This window comes from Nannospalax galili, unplaced genomic scaffold (genome assembly GCF_000622305.1).
Source record: "Nannospalax galili isolate Female #2095 unplaced genomic scaffold, S.galili_v1.0 scaffold252, whole genome shotgun sequence".
Taxonomy (NCBI): Eukaryota; Metazoa; Chordata; class Mammalia; order Rodentia; family Spalacidae; genus Nannospalax; species Nannospalax galili.
The window spans coordinates 4,763,365-4,777,913 of record NW_008333886.1 but is presented as its reverse complement, the minus strand read 5'-3'; the positions used below and the strand labels follow the sequence as shown (position 1 = coordinate 4,777,913).

General features: G+C 40.5%; 1 pseudogene; it reads left to right on the top strand.

Moving 5' to 3' along the window:
- Positions 1 to 14,549, top strand: part of LOC103730585 — a 68,250-nt pseudogene that overhangs the window by 33,456 nt on the left and 20,245 nt on the right.

Sequence of the window (14,549 nt, the reverse complement as noted above, 5' to 3'; positions counted from 1 at the left end):
TTATTTTGATATATCACAGTGAAAGATTTATCGTCCTCTTTTTTTTTTTTTTTTTTTTTTTTAAAAAAAAAAAAAAAAAAAAAAAAAAAAAACAGCTCCAGCATCATTTAAAGCTGCAAACCTGATCTAAGTTTCTATACTCAGCTCCCTGTCCTTCTGAAGACACACAATCTACTCCAGCATCGAAACAAACGGGTCTGAAGGTCCAGAAGTTCATGGCGAAGCTTTCCTTCCTAACGTGTTGGTCTCAACTTTGGAGAATTCTGCTGAGTACAGCCGGCAGCCAGCACTGACTGTAGCACTTGTGGCCCCCTAGTGGGGCAACTGCAGCTCCATAATTGAAGAGAAAAAAAAAAACACACAAAAGAAATAATAAACTTCCGCAGGGGAATATGAAAGTATCCTGAGAGGCGACGAAACATTTTCTGTGAAAATCCCATGGTGGGAAAACAAACAACAGCAACAAAAACTGAGACTCAGACCACAGGGATGGATCCAAGAGAAACTGAACTTGGAGACGGCAGGAACAGAATGCAAAGTATTCTAAGAGCAACTTCAAAGTGTCCATCTAACCTAAATACATCTGGTAAAACTAATGTCGTAACGAGGGACTGAGAGTCACTTGCACGGGCTGGAATGCTGAAACTCAGTGCCACAGCTCAGCTGGACCCTTGCTGCTGACAGCATTTTTTTTTTCCACTGGGTCATATGACCAGCTACATTGCTTACGCGCAGCTTGGGAACATGGGTAGGGGGACCAGGATAGAAGAAGAATGGTTGCTTTGATAGCCCTAAAATCTGCCACTTCTAAAACAGTATCATTTTCTGCAGTTTTCTATCCTTTGAACCACAGTGATAACATCTAGATGGAGTCATTATCCTCGAACCCGGTGTGTTCTGGGGGCTAAATGGGTTAAAATGCAAAGCACACTGATGAGCTGGACAGATGGCTCAGTCAGGAAAGTTATTTCTTTGCAAGCACACAAGAACTCAAATTCAATCCCCAGAACCCAAGTAAAAAAGGTCTGGTGTGGTGCTGCAGGTTTATAATCCCAGTGCTGGGGTGGTAGAGACAGCAGATCCCCAGGGTTTGCTGGCTAGCAAGTCTTGTCTACTTGAAGTCTAAGCCAGTGAGAGACTGTCTCAAACAAGGAGGGAAAAGGAGGAATGACAACCAAGGTTGTACTGTGAACTCCACGTGTATACACATACGTGAACACGTACAAAAGTGCAAAGCACTATCACTCAGACTTGCTACATACTTCAGGGGGCATAAACTTAACAAAATCCAGGACTACAAACTGTCAAGTCCTGCCTCCGTCCATTGCACTAGAAGACAAAGGCCACAAACCTCTCCATTCTTCTGTCACCCCATGGGCACTTCTCCCCATCTCTCACTGCAAACATAGTCTTCATATGAGGATGCTTTGTCTAGAGAGAGGTGGAAATCACTCCTGTTCTGATGTCCCATTTTCCCTTGTTAATTCACACCCATAAATAATTCTTGCTGTTTGGAAAGTCTTCCCTATCTCTAACCTAAATCTAGGGAGCTTTGTTCAGTGTTTAAATTCTAGTCTATCCTACATGGAAGACGAAAGTCAGTCTTTGTCTTTTGTGCAAAAGCCTTCAGTGTCAGAGAGACTGTATTTGCTCCTGGCCTTGGAGAATCATCAAATTTTACAGCTGGAAGTGATATTAGAGATCACCTCAAACCACTACCTTCCAGCTTCATTCTATCTCACAACACCCAAACCTTGACCTATAAAGGAACTCAAACCCAAAGGAGCTTGGGTGACTTGCCCAAGGACACACAGTAAGCGAACCATGTTTTACTAGGACACTACCTATTTACCCCTGGTTCCCTTAACATGTCTGTGCATATTCAACTACAAATAAACTCTGAGGTTCTTGTGTAATTAACAATCTCCATGTGAGTGATTGTAAACCCTAACACACAGAGGATCCTGTGTGTGAAACTAAGGTAATGTAATGGGAGTGGCAATGGATAACAGGTCTAAAGGTAGCTCTTGTAATGACCCCATTATTTTAATCAACAAATTATGAATCGAGGTAGCTTAGTGGCTGAACCATGAGCCCCCGTAGAGGACTGGAACTGGCTGGCCTAAACTCAGCTTTACCTCCAGAATCTGCCTTTGTTTTGTAACAAACACAAGAGATAATGAAAGTGTTTCAAAGTTAACAGAGTTTTCTTTTCCTGAAGTATCAGAGTGCTTTATTTGTCCTTAAGTTTCTGCACTGAACTTAAAATCTTCATTATGTAGTAACTTGAATGTTATCTCTTTTAGCCTATAAGACACTGCATTTTTTTACTACAAATTTATGGGTCTGAATTTGACCATGTTAAATATAAAAAGAAACTTTTTTTCTCTAGTATTAATAGGCTGTGATTTTGTCACTGAGTTAATTGTACTGTTTAAACCACCTAGCTTACACACTGTAGACTGCTACCCTTAAGCACAACAGCCATGGTTGTTGACTTTTGACATTCCCTCATAGCAGAAGTGGCTGGAAGGGTCATTGAACCTGACATTCTAGCACTCCTGTGACCCCCTGCCTGATAGTTATAATTCTGCTCTAATTGCACAGAGCCTTGTGGTCTCAGGAGGTGAAGAGAATATACAGACCATGGAAGGTTAACTGAAGGGGAGACACCATCCATGAAGCTATGGGAAACTTGCCATCCATGCTGGGGCGAGATTTCAGTGATATGTTTGTGACAGGTAAATTGAGGCAAGATTAGGAGAAAGCACCAGGACACAGACAAGAACTCTGGAGGAATAGAGTTTATTGGCAGGGAAAATGCACAGGACAGTCCTCAGTTTGGGATAGAGGAGCTGACAGTTTACAGGCTGTTGGCTGGGGGCTTTTATAGGGTGTTTGGGGAGATGTGGAAGGTGGGAAGATATTTTTTAAAAGTTAGGCAGGAGAGAGAGCGCCCAGGGCTTATCAGGAGAGAATAGCCTCTGTCAAACCTCCCCCTTCCATGAACCAGGATCTGGCTCATGGGATAAGGGGTCTGTTTATCTTGTAAGATTATCAAAAGGGAAGCAGGCTATGATGAAATAGCTCTTGTAGCAATCGGGTCTCTGGTCAAAGGTGTAGAGAATCTGTTTATCTTGTCTGCAGATGGTCAGGGTACTCATTAAGTCAGTTCCTATATTTTCAGAGGGCTTGTAAAACCGTGAGGTCCTGTTGCACTGGGGTGAGGGTTGCTGAAGATCTGAACCCTAACAGTATGACTTTGGGATCAACAACCTTCCTCTAAGTAACCCCTCACCCATGCTCTGTAAGGAAGCACAATAAATGCATTAGTTCCTCAAGTTTGACTTCAGTGGAGTCATACGCTGGGTTTGTCATTAGTGCCTATAAGGAAGGGGTAAGATTTGTTTACATCTCCCCAGGGAAAGAGTTCTCACAACACACATTTTCCCACATCCAATCTCTGTTACGTCTCTACCCTTCCTGCCATGTTTCACGTAGCCTCTTACTTTCCCATTGGTTTTTGAAAGGTTGTTTCCTCCCCTGCATAATCACACAGTTCTTCAGCATCCATGTCTCCAACCTCTTCTCCCAGTTAATACGGTCGCTGTATATTCTGATCTTACTCCCTGAGGATGTGGGAACCCAATGAGTCTGTTCTGCTGAGCTTTGAGAAATTGCTCTCATTAGTTGATGTGGTATAGTCAAGGCTCTTTTGGTTTCATGGAACATAAATTCTCTCATGCTGGATCACGAAAGTCAGAGGAGCTTGCTCAGAGAGTATGCAAGAACCCATATTTTCCAAGGGCAGCATGTAACATAGATTATTTCCAATATAGTATGTTTTACCTTTGTTAATCCTTAGGCACTTAATTTCTCTGTCTTCTATATATGACAGGTCCTCCTAGTGCTTTACTATTATCAGCTTTTAGAGAACAGTGATGCTATTTGTTTTGTAGATGTAGATGAGTCAAATGTGTACAGTGTGAGGGAAAACTAGGAAGGGAGATGTGAGACACAAAGGTGATTCTCAGCATTTCTGCAAGGTCTTTCCTTCTCTGGTCTCATTTCTACTTTTCTCTCACACTTCACCACCTCTCAGCGAAACACTCTCTTCACTGTTGTTCTTTTTCCCTCTCTCCTGGCAAGTTTCCTCTGCTGTAGACGGCCAATATTTGTCTTCTCACCCTTGAACTTGAATGAACGTTAAACCTCCGGGGTTCAGAACTGATCTTCAATACCAATCTCTACTTTTCTTAATTCTAGGCTCCAAAAAGAGTGATTAGTCATTGGTCAGTGTGGGGTCAGTTGGTCTTGGCCAAGAGTCTATGTCTGGTTTAGGAGCCACAGTGAGAAATGAATTTGGAGAGTTAGCATTACAGAGCTACCAGCCAGCAGCTGTGAGCACAGTGGCTCTCCAAATGAAGTCAAAGGAGTGCTGTCAGTCAAACTTATCTGATATAACCCCTGCACTAGAACTGGATAAAGGTGTGTACCTGGCTAACAGTATGTGTATACTTTTATGAAAATGTTCTTATGTAATACAGTCATATAGAATGAATATATATGATGAAAATTACAAACTTTTAAAAACTTTTGAATCATGAGTAGAGCAAGCAATGAAATCTGCAACCATACAATGTATATTTATTTTATACATATTAAATATACATATAATGTATATTTATTGTATATACATTTTCCTGTTGTGGTAGAAACAAACACAGAGTCTCTGCCTTTGAAGAGATTTTAATACAATTGAGAGGCAAATGGTCCCATGTAAAAAGAACAATACAGAATAATGAATTAAAAGAGTCAGGTGTGTGTACCATAAAATAAAAACCACAGGGGTTCAGAAGAAAAACCAATTTTGTCTCAGAGGAATTAGGATGTGAACAGAGGTTCGCAAAATCTCTATAAAGAATCAGAAAGTAAATACAGAATTCTATGGGTCATGAGGGCTCTCCTGCAACTACCCAACTTTACTCTTGAGTACAAAACTAATCGGTATAGCCTTGTTCCAACAAAACTTTATTTATTAAAGCAGGTAGCAAGCCAGATAGCTTATTGTTGTGGCTGAATGTTTATGCCCCTTAAAACACATGTGTTAAAATCCAGGCCACACACACCTTGTTGTTTCTGAAAATGGACCTGTATGAAAATTAAATGTGGGACCCTTACTCTTCCTCGCGAGTCCTCTCCGGGTCTCTTGCGCTATCAGACAAACCATATACCATATCTTTATGTGAATTTATTATAGTTTATACCATTGGAGGTAGGAACAGTCTCACAAAGAACTGTATACCCAGTGCCCAGCTCTGCCCTGTGGTTCAAAGCCGGTCACTCCAGATGGCTCCCACGGCCCACCCACAGTCACCACTAGCTTTCATCCATGCCTCATGGGCCCACAGTCCCGCCCCAGGTCAGTAAATACCCAGCCATTCCGCTCTCGTGCACCTGGCTGTCACATGCCTGCCCAGCTCCTGTCCAAGATGGCGCAGAAAGCCCCTCCCTTCTCAGCTAGCTCTGCACAGTCAATTCTCCCCAGCAGGCCCCGCCCCGCTGAGGAAACAGGCTGTTTGGGACACACTCCTCATCAGAAGAGACACACCAGTGAGCTCACGTTTTCCTTCTATCTCTAAGGGCATGCATCAAGGAATAGCCATGTAAGGATAGGCACAAGTCAGGAAGTTTGGTCTCACCAGAAACCAGTGAGAACAGAGTCTTGATCTTAAACTTCCAACTCCAGAACTATGAGGAGAAAGATGTTCCTGTTATTTAAATCACACAATTGAGGGCATTTGTTACAACAGATGAAGCTGACCGATACATTTATTAATGCCTAGGAAAGTGTATTTAATACAGCAGTAAAGAACAGGACACCTACTCAGGATCCAAGTGTGACAGTACTGCAGTGGAGAGACCTGCTCTGGAAAAGTCAAGGGTCAGTCTGCAGGCCTCTTCCTCTTGGGTCTATCAGCAACATTTCAAGCCACTAATTTCTCCTTCCCCTGGGGATCTTCCTTCAATTAAGCTTCTAAAGCAGCACCATTTCCTAGTTTTCTTCTTCCCTTGGTGGTAGTCCCCTTGTAAGTTCCTGGTTGGTTCCCCCTCACCTCCCTCCAGCCTCTTCATAATGGAGAGACCCAAGGCTCAGTCTTGATTCCCATCCTTTGCAATCTGTCTACAACAACATTCTTGGTAAGCTCAATCAACTGTTAAGTTTTAAATGCCATCAATAAGCTGATAGCCCCTAAATTTGTATCTCCAGGTGATTTCTCCAATCTCTGCTCTGACTAGTTATAGGCAACTGCTTTTTTGGCAACTCCATTTGAATGTTTAAGAGATACCTCAGGCACAATGTCCAACACTGAACTTCTTGTCCTCCTCAAAACTTCTCTACATTCCATTTCCCCATCTTCATTCTTTATTCCTCTATCTGCTCTTTTTAAGTTCCATAAACACTGATGAAACTTAACAATGCATAAGCCCATGAAATACATCACACTTTTCTCCTGATCATAATAATAAAGTTAGAATTTAACCTCAATCACTTGAAAATTTTCAAACCAAATGCAAGTAATTCTTAGGTAAAAGAGGAAATCAAGATTGAGATGGCTCGGTGCTTAAGAACATTGGCTGCTCTTGCAGAGGACACGGGTTTGGGTCCCAGTACCTACATGGCAGCTCACAACTGCCTGTAACTCCAGCTCCAGGAGATTCAATGCCCTCTTCTGGCCTTCAAAGGCACCTGCTTGCATGTGGTGTACATATACTCATGCAGGCTTACACATGCACATAAAAATTAATAAATAAATAATAAACCATTTTATAAAATACTGAATTTCAATTTATCTGGAAATTGATGAAATAGAAGCACTGCAAATCCAAAAATGTGAATACAGAAAATGTGTAGTTTTATTGTTGGTAATGAGAGGTTTTTTTGTTTGGTTTGGTTATTAAATACTTTATTTAGTATTTTCATTTTTTATGTGTATGGGTATACTGCCTGCATGTAGGTAGGGACACCCATGTTGTGCAGTGCCTGTGGAAGTCAGAAGATGGTGTCAGATCCCCTGAAACTAGAGTTACAGATGGTTGTTAGCCACCACGCGAATACTAGGAATCAAACCTGGATTTTCTGCAAAAACAGTCAATGCTCTTAACTGCTGAGCCAACTCTCCAGCCCCAGTGATGGGTGTTTTGTTGTTGTGCTTATCGTTTTGGTTTTGGTTTGTTGGTTGGTTGGTTGGTTGGTTGGTTGGTTCGTTGGTTGGCTGATTTTTTGAGACACGGCCTCACCAGGCAATCCTCACTGACCTGGAACTTGATTGTAGATCAAGCTGGACTCAACCTCACAGAGTCACCTGCCTCTGCCTCCCACATGCCAGGATTAAATGTGTCACCATTATGCCTGGCCAAAGTTTTTAAAATCACAAAATGACCCTAATCAAAGTCAAATGAAGGTGATTCAGACATGGTGGCTCATATAGACAATCCCAGAGCAAGACTCTGCACATAATAAAATCAAATGAAGGAATTAATAAAGGGATAAGTATATGATAAGGAGAAAGTTTTAAGTAAAGTTGATCAGGAAAACCAAACCCTGACTCAATTACATATAGCTTTTGCAAATTTAATCACTCAGCCAAAAATGAAAGAAAATACAAGGTAGAAAAAGCCAAAGAAATGAAAACATACAAATACAGAATGGGGAAACACTTGAGATTCTAAATGGAAATACACAGGTATACACCCAATAAAAAAAAACTGAAAATAAAGGTAGGAGAGACTATCTTTAAAGAAAGTAGAAAGCTCAACAGCTCAGAAGTCAAAGAAGAGAGCCAGGCGTGGTGGTGTATGTCTTTAATCCCAGTACTCACAGACAGCAGAGACTAATGGATCGCTATGAGACTGAGGCCAGTCTGGTCAAGTTTCAGGTCAGCTGGGGCCACAGGGAGACCCTGCCTTGAAAACAAGCAAACAAAAAGTCAAAGAAGAAATTTAAAGTTTTGCTCTTGCAAAACTGTGTGTCTTGAATTGTTTGATAAGTAATTTCTACCATCTTTCAAAAACCACATTCCTGTGTTATTTAGACTGTTCTAAAGCACAGAAGACTGAAGAACGCTTCCCCAGATTACTCCCTCAGGGTAGCATTGTTCTGATGTCAGTTCTACGCTATGAGAACACTGAAAAGTCCTATTGATCAAAACAACTTATAAAACCCCTAAATAGCATCTTAGCAAATTAAATCCTACAGTGTATTAAAGTACTACACAGGATTCAATCAACTATTAATCAAAGAATGAAAAAGTGATTTAATAAAATATTATAAATAAGATAAATTGTGCTTGCTAAGTTTCAAAATCACTTTATAAATTAAGCCCTCATTCCTGATTGAATTTTGGTGTCATGGAAATAGAAACATTTTACTAAAATTCACAAGGACATAATATAAAAAGATAGAGCAGATATCATACTTAAAAAGTGAAGAAATGGAAACATTTACATTAAATATGAACTGACTCATGGTGCCCGTGCATGCAAACTTCTATTCTGCGCTGACTATTCACTCCTACATTCCAATATTTATTCATAAGGGGTCAATGGTATCATTATGCAGATGATATAATTACCTGTCTAAAAATACCAAAGACAAGGCTGGGGAGATGGCACAGTGAGTAAAGTGCTTTCTGTGAAGCATGAGGACCTGAGCTTGGATCCCCAGAACCCACATAAAAAAGCTTAGTGCCATGGCATATACCTGTGATCTCAGTGCTGGGAGTGGGGGGCAGGTGGGCAAGACAGGAGACTCTGCAGGACTTTCTGGACTAGTCTTGCTTAGTTGATGAGCTTCGGTTTAAGTGAGTAACCCTGTCTCAAAAAATAAGGTAGAGAACAATTGAGAGGAAAAATCCAACATTGACCTCTGGCCTTCACATGCACACACACACACACACACACACACACACACACACTCAAAATAAAAAACTACTAGAATTAATAAATATAATTTAATACTGAACTATATTTAACACATAAATCTATAAGCTGTATCTGTAGGCAATAATCAGAAATGATAACAGAAAAAAAATCCATTCAAAACTTCATACCAGGAGGCACCATGTCTAAAAACAATCTTTAAAGCATTCAAGAAATATTGACAGGAAATTCTGTTTTACTGAAGGACATTTTTAAGAGCAACTAAGTAAACAGAGTAGTGCACCATCACATTGAGTAAGAAAATTCAATAGCCCAATGATCCTAACCTTAAGGACATCTACAAAATCAATATAATCCCAATAAAAATCCTTTAGAGATGGATTTTTTTTAATCTGACAAAATCATATACTACAAAAACTATTTGGGGAAAAGAAAAATTAATTAAAAATTGACCAACCACTTATCAAAGCATACACCACTTTAAAATGATTTGCAATTACAGTTATCAGAAGTTTTGTGTGTTTTGTGTATACCCAGTACATGCTAAAGAAGGTGTCAAGGGCTAGAGGTGTAGTTCAATGGTAGCATGCCTGCTTAGCATATACGAAACCCTACATTTGATCTCTGTAAGTGTATACACACCCACACACATACCCCATTTCATAATAATATCAAATATCAATATCAATAAACTACTAAAATGCCAGCTACTCATTCGAGGAAAGTAATACTCTAAAAACATTAAAATCTCCATATGTTAACATTATCAAATATTTGCAGAGCAAATAAACTGTCCAAATTAAAGCCTGGCTTTTGACCCAGCTCTTGGAAGATAATGTTTGTGGATCACACTGACAGTTTGTACTTAAAAGTTTACTCATGCCGAGTGTGGTGGCACACACCTTTAATCCCAGCACTCAGAAGGTAGAGGCAGGCAGATTTCTGTGAGTTCAAGGCCAGCCTGGTCTACATAGTGAGTCCCAAGACAGCTGGAGCTACAGGGAGACCCTATCTCAAAAAGCCAAAAAAAAAAAAAAAAAAAAAAAAAAAAAAAAAAAAAGTTTACTCATGATGCACACCTAGGCAGCTTGCGCTAAATAAAGATGAATCAAGAGCATCAGAAATACCAGCCATATAACTAAATAGTTGGGGCTTTAAGATGTTTGATATCATTCTCATTTCCCCAAGAGATTAGGCCAAAAAATGAGTTCAAACACATGACCAACAGTTCAATCATGCCTATGTAAAGGAACCTTATCAAGAATCTAGATACCAAAGCTTGGGTGAGCTTCCACAGTAGGCAAAAACTCTGTGTTGTCACATGAGAGCTGGGAGGGAGGAGACACCGTCCAGGGTGCCCAGGGAGAAGATGACTGACAGCATTGTGTTTGGATCCTCCTGGGGCTCACCTGATCATCTGTGGGCTGCTTCTAATGCCTATCTTCTCATCAAGTAAGATTTTCATTATAAGAGTGGAACATTACGTGAGTCCTACTAATTTCTAGTGAACTATCAAACTTGAGGGTAGCCATGGAAAGTCCTGAATGGGTAACCAGCTGGTCAGATGTGAGGGTGGCCTAGAGGCCCCCAAACTTACAGGAGACATCTGAAGTGAGGGGAGCCTCATGTAGAACTGTATCTTTGAGTTTCACAAACTCAATGCAACATCCAAAAAGGAACTAAAAGAAAATTTTAATAATCTTAGCATATGCAAAACAGTTTAAATACAATTCAAAATACAGAAAATATAAAGAAAAAAGGGACACATTTGATGATATAGATATGTAAACATTCTGTACAACAAAAGAATCCCATGAAACATATTAGAAATATTCTAAACTAATAATAAACAAATACTTTTTATAATGTGTTTATTTAAATAAATAGTTTTCTAATTTTAAATGTGCAAAGTACCTGAACAAATAATTCATAAAACTAAAAGTATAAAAGCACACACAGTAAGGGTCAGCCTTACTTGTAATCCAAAAAGAAAAATTAAGCAATGAACAATTCTTTTTTCCCCTTCAGAGTGGCAGAAACTAAATAGCTAATATTGGCAAGAACATGAACCAAGGACCTCCTAAGCTAGTCAGGGAAAATACTTGGGTTCTATATTTTTACTCTTACAATTTAGCAATATGTTACAAAATTCTGAATATGGATGGAGTTTGAATTTGAGAAATCTATACTGTGATACCATTCTCTAGTGTGTCAGACTGTATGTACAGCATGTTTCTGCAGCGGAGTTAGTTCCAGCAAAAACTGAAAAGTCACATGCTGATACCAGTCACTGTTTTAAAAAATGAGTTACATCCATACAGCCTCATCCAGCTAGGATATAATTGAAGGGGAGAAAAAAGTCACAATGCATTTGCTTGTGTTATGTTTAACATATGCAATATATTTAGACATTCATCTATATGAAGCCTACCTATGTACTATCCATACAGTGTAGGAAAGAGCATATCCAGATACCTCTGAAAAGATTAACCACGGTGCGAAGGGCGCTGCACCATGGCTCTCCTAACTACCCTTCCAGACTCTTCTTAGGAAGAGAGATTAAGAAGCTTAAAACCAGGAGGGTTCTGGATATGGATGAGCCCTGTCCTAGTAGAGGACTCAGTACAAAATAGAACTGAAGTAGAGGCAACTTTCCTGCCTGTCTCAGTTGTTTATTTCAGCAAGTCAAGTTACAGAAACAGCCTTTCTCCTGAACACCCGGCTTCCGAGTGTTGACATGCTGCTGCGAGCTGTGGCAGCAGTTGGTGAAGTGATTAACTCTTGATTCTGGCTTTCTGAATCATGATGCATAGCTACAAGTGTCCATTTCTAGCTGTCTGGGGTGCTGAGGCCCTTCAGCAGTAAGGATGACAGTGATAACAACTTCTTGAACTTAGGTCATGTACACAAACAGGCATTGAACTCCTCTCTCCAATGGCAGCCTAAATGTCAACAGCTCTTTGAAGTGAGTCAGTTCTAGATCATTCTGGACCTGAACCTATTCCTACATCTCTTTCAATGACTTTGTAAGCATATAAATCCCTGCATTCAGTAACTTACCACACGAAACCCCTGTGGAGGCTTCTGGTTCGTACATGAAGTCCTACTGTGAGCAGTAGGATCGGTACGGTGGCCCAGCAGCTGTACAGTGGAGGATTTTCAGGAAAGAATTTCAGACAAACACAGCTTGAAAAGCAATGAAGAGAATGAACATTTGCCTCGGGTCAGCTGAGTATGTATATAAACTAACCTGGCTATCTTTTGGGAAATACCTCAAAATTTGGGATATCATCCAATCATGGCTGCAATGACGGCCCTAGTGGGTAACTGGGCTTCGGGATATTCACATTAGAGTCCATTGAGCTTCAAAGCTTGGAAGGAATGATACTCACTAGAATTTTTGTATCTACTTTGTTGAAAAAATTACAATAAACTGTCACCTAATTTTTTCAGTTTGAGTATGACAGTTTCCTGACTATACTCGTGCATTAATTATTTTTCTCTCAACTGTGACCAAATATCTGACAGGAGGAACTTAAGGGAGCAAGGATTTTTTGGCTCACACTTGAAGGGATAGCAGTCCACTATGGTGGGGAAAGGAAGGTAACTACAGAGGCTCAGTCCACAGCAACAGGACCCTCAGGCTGCTCACATTACTGTGATGGACAGGAAGCAGAAAGCTCACACCGGAAATGGGGTCAGGCTACAGCCCTCAAAGCCCAGCCCACTGGTGAGCCATCTCCTCTAGCTGCGCCACCTGCCTCAAAGTCTCCACAACCTAACAAAACAGCACTGCACTTCCAGCTGGAGAACAAGTATCCAAATGCCTGTCAAAAACATTTTATGCTCACACTCTAATAACTGGCAATCACATAATAGGCTTACAATAAAATTTCTTCTTATTTACATATGATTTGAGTATAAAATATATCTTTAAAAAAAAAAACTTGGTTCCTGTTCTAGTGTAGGATTCCTTTGATTTGGTTTGATTTTTTTTTAAAACCTGGTACCTATAACTGCTTAGAAAACAACACTCATTCAGTATGGCACTTGACTTGTTACATATCATCTCGAGTTTTGTCTGAACTTCCCTCCCTGGTCATTATAAGTAACACTTTTGGTTTTAGATTAAGGGACAAGCTGCAAGCAATTTTTTTTCCCCTGGAATAATTGGTTTGTGATGTTTATAGATTTTGGAGAACACTGGAAATTTTACCAGAAATCAGTGAGCTTTCTGTGGTCCTTATTGCTTTTTCTCCTGACCAGCTACTAAAATTATTTAAAATGTCATATAAAGACAAAAAACTCAGGCATGCAATTGACGCTGATGTGTGTACTCGTCCATAACATATGTTGACCTGTTGGGTAAATACATTTTAAAGTTTTTGTAACAAGTTAATATAATTTATTTCCATTTAGATGTACTGTTTTAAATGGCCAGAATTTTGTTTTTAGAAACATAAAGCAACTGGGTGTGGTGCCATAGCTTTAATCCCATCAGTCAGGAGTCAGAGCCAGGCAAATCTCTGTGAGATGGAGACAAAGCTACTTGTGAGTTCCAAGCCATTTGGAGCTACAGAGAGGCCCTCATTCAAAAACACAAAACAAAACAAATCAAACAAGCAAAAAAAGAAAAAGAAAAATCAAGCTATTGTCAGAACATACTAAGATGTTTGTGAAATACTAGTTTCTTGAGAACCATTTTGTGCTGTGAAAGCTGTTTCCAGGCCGGGGCATTTTGTGGCCGGGGCATTTTGTGGCCGGGGCATTTTGTGGCCGGGGCCATTTTGGGACAGGCATTTTGTGGTGGGGAACATGTTGGGACAGCCATTTTGTAGCGGGGCCATTTGTGGGGGGAGCATTTCGGGGGAGAACTTTGTGTTGGTTGGAGCTGTAGTAACAAATGGCTGAATCGGGGAAGGTTCCCCAAAGGTGAACTTTGCGCCCTGGAAATCCTCGGTTCTCCATTTCCTGTGGCCCTCCGCCCTCTTCCTGGTGGACCAGCCCCCGGCCTCCAGCCTCCACTTCCAGGACGTTCTTGTCCCCAGTCTCCATCTTCCCGTCTCGGGACGGTGCACAGCAGTGTCTCCTAGGCCTAATTCGTCATTGGTAGGAAGTAGAAACTTGTGTGGAAGATCCGGTTTGGCTCCTTGGGGACTTTTATTTGGAGGATCAACATCATCAGCAATGAGGAAGTAGCAGTGATGCTAGACTCGCAGAAGGCCAGGCGCCCTCCCAGGTGATATATCAGCAGACTATGTCAGATTCTTCAAAGTGCTGTCGGCATCCCCACATGCAATGGTATGGACAAGAAAAATGACTAATGTGCTAGTCATGGGTCTTCTGGAGCCCAGCCTTGAAGACCTCTTCTTGAATTTCTGTTCAAGAAGGTTCACACCAAAAAATTACACTTAATACTGAATTTGAATGGAATATGCATACTAAGAATTTTATACACAGAGACCTTAAACCAGATGACTTCCTAATGGGTATTGGGCATCACTGTAAGTTTTCCCTAATGATTTGGTTTCACAGAAAAGTACAGAGACAACAGGACAAGTCAACACATACGTACAGAGCCGATTAAAACCTTGCTGGCTCCTGGC